This window comes from Nannospalax galili, unplaced genomic scaffold, assembly GCF_000622305.1.
Source record: "Nannospalax galili isolate Female #2095 unplaced genomic scaffold, S.galili_v1.0 scaffold114, whole genome shotgun sequence".
Lineage (NCBI taxonomy): Eukaryota > Metazoa > Chordata > Mammalia > Rodentia > Spalacidae > Nannospalax > Nannospalax galili.
In genome coordinates this window covers 2,707,727-2,720,086 of record NW_008336930.1, presented here as the reverse complement: position 1 = coordinate 2,720,086, position 12,360 = coordinate 2,707,727, and the positions used below count along the sequence as shown (strand labels likewise).

General features: G+C 41.6%; 1 protein-coding gene across 2 annotated transcripts in view; it reads left to right on the top strand.

The window, feature by feature from the left end:
* Positions 1–6,243, top strand: part of Gxylt2 (glucoside xylosyltransferase 2) — a 129,279-nt gene extending 123,036 nt beyond the window's left edge. For both annotated transcript variants that reach the window (XR_003849296.1, XM_017797757.2), the window contains exon 8: positions 6,061–6,243. The gene's annotated coding sequence lies outside the window, so the exon portion shown is untranslated. The remainder of the gene's footprint in view (positions 1–6,060) is intronic.
* The last annotated feature ends 6,117 nt before the right edge of the window (positions 6,244–12,360 follow it).

Sequence of the window (12,360 nt, the reverse complement as noted above, 5' to 3'; positions counted from 1 at the left end):
CTGCCTGCCTCTGCCTCCCAAGTGCTGGGACTAAAGGCGTGTACCACCATGGTGGGCTATTTTTCATATTCTTTTTAATCTTTGTCTCTTCCTTTCTGTCTATGATATAAACTTCTGGTAGTACAAGAACTTGGGCTTTGGTAACCGAGTTACAGAACTTGGGGACCCTTGTGAAGGAAGAAGAGCATTCTAAACTTTAGATCCAATCTTCTATGATGAAAAGTGTATCAGAAATTTTTTGTTAAAAAAATCACAAACACCATATGCCTTTTAAAGGAGAAACAGACTTTTATTGTACCTATGAATTGAAAAACTGCATAGAGTTTACCTTAAATCATTTCCCAATAGCATAGCTAGTATTTAAAACTGATCAGATTTCTCTGGAAAAGAGATCTTTGTCCTAGTTTTTGTTTTTCACAGGTCAAAACTGGAAATATTATCTTGAGTCTTCAAAGCACTTGTGTGTCTCACCCTAGACGTGAACATGTGAGAACCAAGTGCAGTTTTGGATTGACATATTTGTGTCATTGAAAAAGTGCTTCCTTTGTTCAGTGCTCCTAAGGAGCCCCTGAATATTTTTTTCTTTTATGTTGGAAAACTGTAGTGTGGCAGTGGTTGTTGTTTTGTTGCTGTTGTTGTTGTTTAGGTTTTTGTAAAATAATTTTGTATTGCAAAGATATGAACATTAAAAAAAGAATACTCCAAAGAAAAGTATTAGTACAGAAATCAAAAAGGGATACAAATAATAGTTACTGTCTTGTCTTTTTAAACATCATCTCCTGTTTAATCTTTTTATTAATTAAAAACTTTAAATATATATATCTTTTGGCATTATTTTGGAGTTATGTATATTTTTCTTTATAAAATTTCAAACTTAAAAATGTGTCTTAAATCTGTAAAACAAAGAGTATTTAATAATTAGCATAGTCTGTTTTTTAAAAACTCATTAAAATTATGCCTCGCTTATAAAAGGGTCATAGTATAAGTCATATTATTTGGCTAAAGTGGTGGTCTGTGTCTGAGAAAGAATGAACAGCATTTAGACTGAGTCTCCCTGTAGCCCCAGCTGGCCTGGAACTCGCTATGTAGACCAGGCTGGCCTTGTGCTCACAGGATGTGAAAATGAGTTCTCCATTGTGGGTGTGACTTTTTTGGACAAATGACTTTTACTTAACCCTATAACCAGAATTTTGTTAAGCTTATATTTTGAGATCATTTAACACTATTTCAGCTTGCTTATAATATAAAACAAGCTTAATAGATCTTGGGCTCCTCTTGTGACCCAAACATACAGCTTTAATCCCTCATAACCCTTCCTTACTCTTGATCCAGAACAATGTGTGTGTGTGTGTGTGTGTTGGTTGCTTTTCTGTTGCTATGATAAAATGCCATGACCAAAGTAATTTATAGAAGGAAGAGTTTATTGGGCTTACGGTTCCAAAGGGGTATGAGTCTATCATGGCAGGAGAGGCATGGTAGGAGGCAGCCAGAGCAGAAAGCTGAGTGCTCATACTTTCAGGCACCCACAAGAAGCCAGAGCAGGTAGACTGGCAATGGGCATGGCTGTGAACTCTCAAAGCCTGCCCCCAGTGACAGGTTTCTCTCAGCATGGCCACACCTCCTAATGGTTCCATGACCCTCCCCAAACAGCACCAGGAACTGGGGACCAAGTGTCCAAATACTTGGGGCCTATGGGGGACATGCTAATTCAAACCACAACAGTGCGTATGTTGTGAGTATCAAGTGCTGCAGCGGATATTCATAAAGCAACAGATTATCCCATTTATGTTGCAAACAATAGGTGGGGTTAAGGTTGATACCATCTGTTTATGCTTGTGTGTCTTGTAGGTCAGTAGGGGTCAGAAGGGGAAAATCTTTCTTAAAGGATAAAGGTCCACTTTTCTTCTCCATTTCATGCTGGATATACTGTGTCAATAGACAGCAAGGTCTTTGTTCCAAAACACAATACTGGAGAAATCTGAAGGATAAAGTTCTCAGATCAGGTGGGGCTTTCACCTTGGTTTCAATGGATGCTGAGTCAGACTGCCTTTATTCAGGCATCACCATAATGTAGCATCACACTACATACTCTAGATCCCTTGTTGTGTTTAGCAAAGTTGAACCTGGCTTCTTAGCTAGAACACATACAAAAATACCTGAACTGCACCAAGAGTTTTAAATTTATAGAAAAGTTTTTTCTCTTCAACTCATCATCTTTAAAAAAATCAGCACAAGGTATTCAACTCATCTACTGAATTTTCTCTTTATATTATAAGACTAAGTTTTTTGAAACAGTGTTTTGTTTTTTATGTGTATATTTGTGGGTTTATGTGTGGGTTTGTGAATATAGTACCTGAGAAGCCCAGAAGAGGGTGTCAGATCCCTTGGAGCTGGAGTTGGCTGTGTCCCTCCCAGTATGGGTTCTAGGAACCAAACTCAGGTCCCCTGGAAGAGCAGCAAGTGTTTTTGACCATTGAACCATCTCTCCAGTTCCTTAAAGCTAAATTTTAAATGGCTAAGGTATTTTGAAATGATATTCTGAAGCAACAGAACCCACATCAAATCATTACATGGTATTAGCCAGGTGTGGTGGTGCACACCTTTGATCCCACCACTCAGGAGGCAGAGGCAGGTAGATCTCTGTGAGTTCAAGGCCAGCCTGGCCTACATAGCGAGTTCCAGGACAGCTGGGGCTACAGGGAGACCCTGTCTCAAAGAAAAAAAAATTATTACATGATATATAATGGTATATATAAATTATTACATGGCATATACATTTAAACAAAATTGAGATCAGCCTGCCTTCTGCTTAGGGTTTCACTATGAACCCCAGGTTAGCATCAGGTTCATGATCCTCCTGCCTCAGCCTCCCTAGTGTTGAAATTACAGATATATGCTATTATGAATCCCAGCTCAAAATTAAAGTTTTTCTTAAGATTTATTTTTATTATTTTTTTTTGGCTTTTTGAGACAGGGTCTCCCAGTAGTCCCAGCTGACCTGAACTCACTATGTAGACCAGGCTAGCCTTGAACTCACAGAGATCCACCTGCCTCTGCCTCCCAAGTGCTGGTACTAAAGGAATGTGCCACCACGCCCAGCTATTTTTATAATTTTTTGAAGATTCATTTTGAGGGCTGGAGAGATGGATCAGTTGTTAAGAGCGCTGGCTGCTCTTGTAGAGAACCTAGTTTTGGTTCCCAGCACCCACATGGCAGCTAACAACCATCTGTAACTCCAGTTCCAGGAGATCTGACACTGTTTTCTAGATTCCCTGGATAGTGCATGCACATGGTACACTTAGAGCCATGCATTCAAAACATTCATACACATAAAAATAAAAATAAATAACTAAAAATTTTAAAGATTTGTTTGTATTGTTTTTAATTATGTATCTGTGGTGTGGGGGTGTTCACATGAGTGCAGGTGCCCCCTGAGGCCAGAGGCATCAGATCCCCTGGAACTGGAGTTACAGGTGGTTATGAGCTACCCAATGTGGGTGCTAGAAACCAAACTCAGGTCCTCTACAAGAGTAGTATGTGCTCCTAACCACTGAGCCATCTCTCCAACCCCAAGATTTGCTTTTATTAATTTGGATTATGTGTGTGTTTGTGGGGGTATGTGCATGTGAGCGCAGGTGCCCATGGTGTTCAGAAGGTGTCAGGTCCTCTGTAAGAACAATACCTGCTCTTAATAGTGGGGCCATCTCTCCAGCCCTGCAACATTGAAGTAAAATCTTAGTTCCACCATTGCCTGATAGAATGTGACCCTGTGCAATTACCAACCCTCTTTGTGCCACAGGAATAAGGCTGAGGTGACTCGCCTCATGTACTGCTGTGAGGAATAATTGAAGGAATGTACATAAAATATTTGGCACATGATAAACACTCACTCTGCTAGCTAATGCTGCGTGCAGGGACCTGGCCACTGCAGTAGAACATTATGATAATATAAACTCAGTTGATCTTGGCCAACCCAAGTCCAAACAAAGTCTCATCTGCCTTGGCCTTTGACCTGAGTAGCATGGGACAAAATGTTGACTTCCGCACACCTCAGTTTTTCCATAGATTTGAGATTTGATGAAACATCTTCTAAAATTCATTTTAGTTCTGTAAACACTTTATTGAGACTAAAGTGTTAAGAGATTAAAAGCAAGGGTGTGTGGTTCCAGACAAGTAAGACCACATCAAGTACATACATGGTTCTTTATGTCTGTGGAATGAGTGCTTTCAAGTATGTGTGTTTCTTCTATGGTTTTATACAGTTAGGAGGTGAGAACCTAGACAATGGAATGAGCCTGAGGTATCTTCCTGAGGCATTATTTTGAAGCTGTCAAAAATAGATTAAGTACAGTGCTACCTGAGGCTGAGAAGTAGTTTAGGTAGGGCACTTGCCTAGCATACTAAAGGCCCTGGGTTCAATCACCAGCACAAAAAAAGAGAGAAAGGAATGGAGAAAGAAGAGGAAAAAGTGAAAGAAGGAAGTGGAGGGAGGGAGGGAGGAAAGAAAAATGCTATGATAAAGTAATAAATAATGGTTAAAAGATAAATTCTAGCCAGGTGTGCTGGCACATGCCTTTAATCCCAGTACTAGGGAGGCAGAGGCAGGTGGATCTCTGTGAAATCAAGACCAGCTTGGTTTGCATGGTGAGTTCCAAGTCAGCTGGGGCTACAGGGAGACCCTCTCATAAAACACAAAAGCTACGTTCTAATCCATGCACCAGTGTGCACCTGTAATCTCAGCACTCAAGAGGCTGAGGAAGCATGATCATGAGTTTGAAGCTATTCTGAGCTACATAGTGAGACCCTGTTAGAAATCTGTCAGAAATATGTGTGTATGGGGAGGGGGGTGTCTACCTCTTGAATAACAACTGAGGCAACTGCCTCTGTTTATCTTTGTAGCTACCTCCACTCAAAACATTACTCCCTGGGTTCCCATCCTCTCCACCCCAGATGTTGCTCTCTGACTCCTTCCAAACCCCACCCAGCCCTGTGTGAAGCTCTTCCATGGCTCCCTTTTCCACTGAGCATAATGTCCAAACTACTCTCCTGATGTCACAGGAAGTCATTGTGATCCATCCCCCATACTCCTCAACCTGACTTCCTTTTCTTTTCCACTTCACTGGTTTCCACTTATTCTAGCCAAGCTTTTTCCATCCCAGAGACTTTGAGCCTCTCTGGAATCCTCTTCTCCACACTCTTCTTTCATTTGGTGAACATTTAGTACCCTTCAGGTCTCAATGTCTCATATCTTTGTGGAAGCCTCCTATGATCCCCCAGCATGCTGTCTACTAAAATAGCAAAAATTCTTATTTGTTCATAATTGGTTCATTGATCACCTTCCCCAGTAGACACACAGTTCCTTAAAGACACAGTCCTTGTTGATCTTGGTCTGCTCTGTGCTTCAGTGGTGAACACCTTGTTCATGCTGCAAAAATATTTAATGAAGAAATAAAGAAAATGATTTGGCTGCATGCTAATCTGAGAGCCAGGTCTATCAGCAAAGCTTCACAACACATTATGCTGATTTTGGTTATCCTCAAAAACGACTTTTCCTGTAACAGTTAGTAGAGAGTTCTAATAAACCATACAATGCAGTTCTGTTCCTTGAAAGTTTATTGAGTTAATTTCTTTGAGATTTATTTGCCCCTAAAATGACAAGGTTGAGTCAGATACTGTTTAACTACCTTTATGCTTAAACATGCTCTCCACAGTCTGTTCTTTATAGCTCTGTGGAAGATATTTGTGGGATTTGGATTGTCTAGAAACTACCCTACTTACTCCTGGTACCAATTTATGTCATCATTAACTCTTTAAATTATGAGAGCAAATACATCTAGATTAGTACGAGAGAGAGAGAGAGAGAGAGAGAGTCAATTGGCTCATGCACGTGAAAAGTGCCCCCCCTCCAAAGAAAAAATTCCAACTATCTGTGTGAATTCAGACTCAAATGGTGCCAAGGGAAATGTATTACTTAAGCAATACTTTTGTTATTAATATTTTATTGAAAAACAGACATCCTTCTAGGATTCCAGTCATAAAATTTTCATTTCCTTTCCACAGATTCATTTTATCTCTGAAGAAACACATCGTCTCCATGTCCAGATGAAAAACAGTATTGCCAGTCTGGGTCAAAACATCAAGAAAGAGGGCTGGAGAGCTGGTTCAGCAGTTACTCACTGGCTGTTCTTGAAGAGGACCCAGGTTCAGTTCCCAGCACCCACATGGCAGCTAACAACCATCTGTAACTCCAGTTCCAGGGGGAATCCAACCTCTTCTGATCTCTGAGGGCATTGCATAACATGGGTGCACTTACATACATATAAGCAATATACTCATACACATAAAATAAAAATATTAATTTTTTTTTTAATATTAAGAAAGAGCAAGAAATGGTGGCACACACCTTTAATCCCATCACTCAGAAGGCAGAGGCAGGTGGATCTTTGTGAAATGAGGGCCAGCCTAGGTTACATATTGAGTTCCAGGCCAGCTAGGGCAAAAGGGAGACCCTAGCCCCAAAAAAAAAAAAAAAAGAAAATTGAGAAAACTGTACTCCTGATATTTGTATTTTCCCTGTGATAATGATCTACCATTGACCAAATAAAGCCCTCACCAGAAAGAATTCAGTAATCTAATGTAAAGGATGATTAGAGGGACTTGTTATAAATCTTTATATGTTGAAAAAATATAATTTACCCATCACCCTAAGCTGTAGACAAAATGATGAGTTAAAATGTATTTTCTACACATCTATAGAGCCGAGTATTGACAGAATATGATTGTACAGAAACTCATAGAACAACTGGAGAGATGGCTCAGCAATTAAGAGCACATACTTCTCAGGCTGGGTGTGGTGGCACACGCCTTTAATCCATCACTTGGGAGGCAGAGGCAGGTGAATCTCTATGAGTTCAAGGCCAGCCTGGTCTACCTAGTGAGTTCCAGGACAGCTGGGGCTACAGGGAGACGCTGTCTCAAGAAAAACAAAACAAAACCACATACTTCTCTCCCAGAGGACCCGAGTTCAGTTCCCAGCACCCATGTCAGGCAGTTTATAACCACCTATAACTCCAACTCTATGGGATCCAGTGCCCTCTTCTGGCCCCCGTGGGCACTGCAGTCATGTAGTCATGTACACAGATATGCACACAAACATATAAATAATAAAGTAAAAGACTTCTATTTCCCTTTCAAGGAGTTTATTATTTATTTATTTATTTATTTATTTATTTACTTATTATTTGGGAAGCTGAGGGTTTATCATTGTTGTGTTTCTTTTGAGGCAGAAACTTACTCGGTAGACCAGGCTGGCCTCAAACTTTTGGTCATAGCCTCCCAAGGCAGAGGCAGGTAGATCTCTGTGAGTTCAAGGTCAGCCTAGTGAGTTCAAGGTCTACATAGTGAGTTCCAGACCAGCTAGGGCTACAGGGAGACCCCGTCTCAAAAGACAAAAAAAAAAAAAAAAAAGTGCCACTACTGCACCAATAGAGATAATGTGCTGGGCTGGTCGTCACTATGGTTTGTAGGCTTTACAGCTAGGTAGGACCATTGATTGTTTTTTTCTCCCTTGGCAGCTTGCATAGTACTTTCTGATATTATGAGAGCTGTTTACATAGTTTTTAATTTTTCAAAAGTAAAATCCAATAGAAAAAAAGAGAGAGAAGTCTGAGGGACAAGTGCAGCTTGCTGCCTTTACTTTTTTAAGAAATATTTTATTATTTTTATTTTATGTGTATGAGTGTATTGTCTGCATGTACGTAAGTACACCTGTGCCATGCAATGCCCATGGAGGTAAGAAGAGGACATCGGATCCACTGGAACTGGAGTTATGGATGGTTGTTAGCCACCATGTGGGTGCTGGGAACGGAACCTAGATCCTCTGTCAGAGTTGCTGGTGCACTTAACTGCTGAGCTGTCTCTCCAGCCCCTGCCTTTGCTTCTTGGTGACTGCATAGGTCCCCACTGCCACCCTTGCCATCCTTCACCTCCATCAGGCTGCAGCGTCTCCAGCCTTCCAACATGGACTGAAGACTCGCGAGTCTCCAGGAATCCTCCAGGCTTTCAGTGCCAGACTGGGACTGTTGAGACATCCAACCTCATGGACTGTGCAGATAGGAGGAAAGCCATTGTTGGACACAGTCCATACTGTGTAAGCCAATCTAATAAATCACCTTTTATGATATTCATTTTATCTATCAGTCTGTTCCCCTGATAACCCTGACACAGGTTCTAAGACACATTCCATAGCAGGCAGTGCCAGTGTATACTTCACAGTGGAATGACTATAGCTACAATGCGATATGTATTTTACAAAGCTAGAAGAAGCTGGCGTGGTGGAATGTGCCTATAATTCCAGCACCTGAGAGGCAGAGATAGAAGGATCATGAGGTCAGACTGGACTGCAGAGTGAGTTCAAGCCAGCCTGGGCTATCAAGTGATATTGTGTCTCTGAAATGCTACAGAAACAAATTTGAATATTTTTTGCCATAAAGATATGATCATGGAAGTTGGAGAGGTGACTCCACAGTTATGAGCACTCACTGCTCCTGCAGAGGACCCAGGTTCGATTCCCAACATTCACATCAGTTTGTTCACAACAGCCTATAACTTCAATTCCAGGGGATCCAGCACCCTTTCCTGGCCTCTGTGGGCACCTGAAGGCATGTGCACACACACACATAACTAAAAATACAATAAATCTTTATAAAAAGATAAATGTTTGTACAGATTGATAAGCTTACCTTAATTTAAACATCACACGAAACCACGTTTCCCAATAAATATGTCCAACTTATATGTACCTATGTATTAGTTAAAAATAAATTTAAGCCAGGCCTGGTGGCACATGCCTTTAATCCCAGCACTTGGGAGGCAGAGGCAGGCAGATCTCTATGAGATCAAGAACAACTTGGCCGCCAGGCATCCCAGCACTTGAGAGAGGCAGGTGGATCTTTGTGAGTTCAAGGCCAGCCTGGTCTATGTAGTGAGTTCCAGAACAGCTGGGGCTACAGGGAGACCCTGTCTCAATAAAAGAAACTAAAAAAAAAAAAAGAACAACTTGGTCTGCATAGTGAGTTCCAGGCCAGCAGGGTCTACAAGGAGACCTTGTCTCAAAAAAGACCCCACACACACACATTTTAAGGGAGCTGGAGAGATGGATCGATGGTTTAAGAGCACTTGCTGCACTTGCAGAGGACCCATGCTCAGTTCCCAGCACCTATATCAGGCAGCTTACAGCCTCCTATAAACTCTAGTTCCAGAGATCCAACACCCTATTCTGGATTCCACAGGTACCAGGCATGTGTGTGATACAAATACATATATGCAGGCACTCACACATATACATAAAATAAAAATAAGTACACTTAAAAAATTAAATTAAAAAATACACTCACTAGAGCCTTGGAGGTTCTTTGAGTCCTGTGGCCTTTTATTTGTACCTTCAATTTAGTCCTTATTACAATGGGTATAGAGACAAAACTGAGGCAGGAGAGGGACAAGATAAAGTGAATATAATGTTCTAAACAAATGTGAATGTTTCTTCCCAAACCCACTGGGTTTCACTTCACAACACCCCACCAAGAGCTAACAGGATTTTCAGGGAAAACACAGGCAACAAAGGGTCTGTTCAAGACATCCACTTTGTGAGCAGACATGAGGACACTGTGGAACTGGGCTTCAAGAAGTGTGAAAGAGGAGCTGGAGAGATGGCTCAGTGGTTAAGAGCACTGACTGCTCTTGCAGAGGACTGGGGTTTGATTCCCAGCACCCACATGGTGGCTACGAACCGTCCTTAACTCCAGTTCCAGGGGAATCCGAAGCCCTCTTCTGACCTCCATGGCATTACATGACATGGGTGCACTAACATACATGTAGGCAACACACTCATACACATAAAATAAAAATAATAAATAAATTTTTAAAAAGAAGTGTGAAAGAAAACAGGAAGTTGTTGGAAGACTGGTGTTCTGTAAGCTCAAGTCTCCCTCTCCACCTACCAGTCACTTAGCCTCCCCATTCTCTCCTCTCTCTCTCTCTCCATATCTTTCTCACTCTTAGTCTTTTTCTCTGAATCACTCTTCATTGCTTACAAGTAAGCATCTTCATTTTAATTGGCTTAGATAAGGACAAATGACCAGCATAGCTTAAGAGTATGGCTGATTGGCTAACCTTGGCCAGTGTCCGTGGCACTATACTTAGGAACACAGAGTCTGGTGTAATTCTGGACGCTGTTGAAGATTAAGACCGAGAGGCCAGGCAATAGACATTCTCAGAGAAGAGATAGAGATGATACAATTAGGTCAGACATTAAGCACATCTTTGCGTATGCTTTTGCATGAGATAAACACCTCAATCAGAGGTTTGATTAAGCAGCTTGCCTTTCCTAATGTGGGTGGACCTCATTTCATCAGGTGAAGGCCTGAGAAAATGTGAAGGTAAGAGAAAATGTTTCCTACCTGATCTGCAGTTCTGTCACCCTGCAACTCTTGGGGGACTTGAAGCTTCCATAATCACATTAGCCAACATTCTGATAATCCTTGTAATAAATCTCTCTCTCTCTCTCTCTCTCTCTCTCTCTCTCTCTCTCTCCTTCTCTTCCACTCTCCCTCCCACCCCTCTCTCCCCTCTATTGTGTGTGTCTCTGTCTCACATACATAGACACCCATACATTATTGGTTCTGTTTCTCTGACTGACCCCAACATATACATACAAACATACAGATATAGATACATACAATACTCAGTAATTGAACGTGATCAAATTGAATGCTGTTCTGGTTTAGAGAAAGATCTAAAGTTAGGCATCTGGGTTTAATTCCCAGCTTCTTGCCTCCTGACTAGAATCCAGGTAAATCATTAATGTCAAAGGGCCTATCTCTCAGCTGTAACCTGAAGCTAACAGACTGCCTCACTCACTGAAGAGCTGAGCTAAGCCGACAACCTGCCCCAGAGGCTGTGACCTGGTGTTCTTTAGGCTTACAGACAAAAAAAAAAAACAAACCTCTGGCTTTACTCCCTTTGTTTTCTGAAGAATCTCAAATGCAGCTGGGCGTTGTGGCATACACCTTTAGTCCCAGCACTGGGGAGGCAGCCTGGCCATCTCAATGATTTCAAGGCCAGCCTGGTCTACATAGTGAGTTCCAGGCCAGCTGGAGCTACTGGGAAACCCTGTCTCAAAAAAAAAAAAAAATTTCAAATGCAAAAAGTTATAAGTACAGGACAAAGAACACTTTTCCTAATAGTTTGAGAAGAAGCTGCTGGACAGATACCCCTAAGCACTTGAAAAGTTCAGTATATAATTCCTACAACAAAGATGTTCCGTAACCATGACACTATTCATATTACTAAGACCAAGAAATGAGCATTGATATGTTACCTCCACCTGACTTAGAGTTATTGTAAGAAACATGGTGGTGCACAACCTTAATCCCTGCTCTTGGGAAGCAGAGGCCAAGTAGAGCTATTTGAATTCAAGGCCAGTCTTGGCTACAGAGTGAGACCCTGGAGAGAGAGAGAGAGAGAGAGAGAGAGAGAGAGAGTGAGAGAGAATGATACCACTCGGTTATCTCCCTATAATGTCCTTAAGGTGGAGGAAGTTCCTTAGTCTCTCCTTGACCTCCTGCTGATCCTATTGAAGGTGACAACTAGAGACTGTTCCTCCCTTTGAGCTTGTATGATAGTTCCTCATGACTAGATTCTGGCCATACACATCTGACAGGGATGTCAAAAAGGGATGCTGTGTTCTCACTACACCTCATTGCTTGGTATACAATGTCAGTGTGTCCCATTATTAACGATGTTCACTTTGATCATGTGATAAGGTGGCATCTGTCAGAGTTCTCCTCTGTACCTTCCTTCCTTGCTCCTACCTCTGTCATTATATTTGTTTTCTGTAAGCTGCAGTAGCAATATGCTACAAATTCATTTGCTTAAAGCAGTGGCAACTTGCGTTTTTGCCCTTCTGGAGCCTAGAAGTGTGAGCCAGGGGCTCAGTAGAGCTGGCCCTCTGCATACTCTCAAGCACAAGTCATTCTTTGCCTTTTCTCACATCTGGTGGCTGTCAGAGATCACTGATGGGTGGCCACTCAGGCCCTGCCTCTTTGGTCACACTAACTCCTCTGCTTCTGCCAAATATTCTTTGCCTTTACCTCTTTCTCTCTCATTCTTACTTTCTCGGTCTTGGTCTTACTTTTTTCTCTCTCTGAGTCAGGGTTTCATGTAACCCAGACTGGCCTCAAACTTGCTATGTATTAAAAGACTTGAACTTCTGATTAACCTGTCTCCATTTCCCAAGTGTTGAGATGACAGTTGTGCATGTATACCACCATGCGTATTTTGTGTGGTGCTGGGATTGAACCC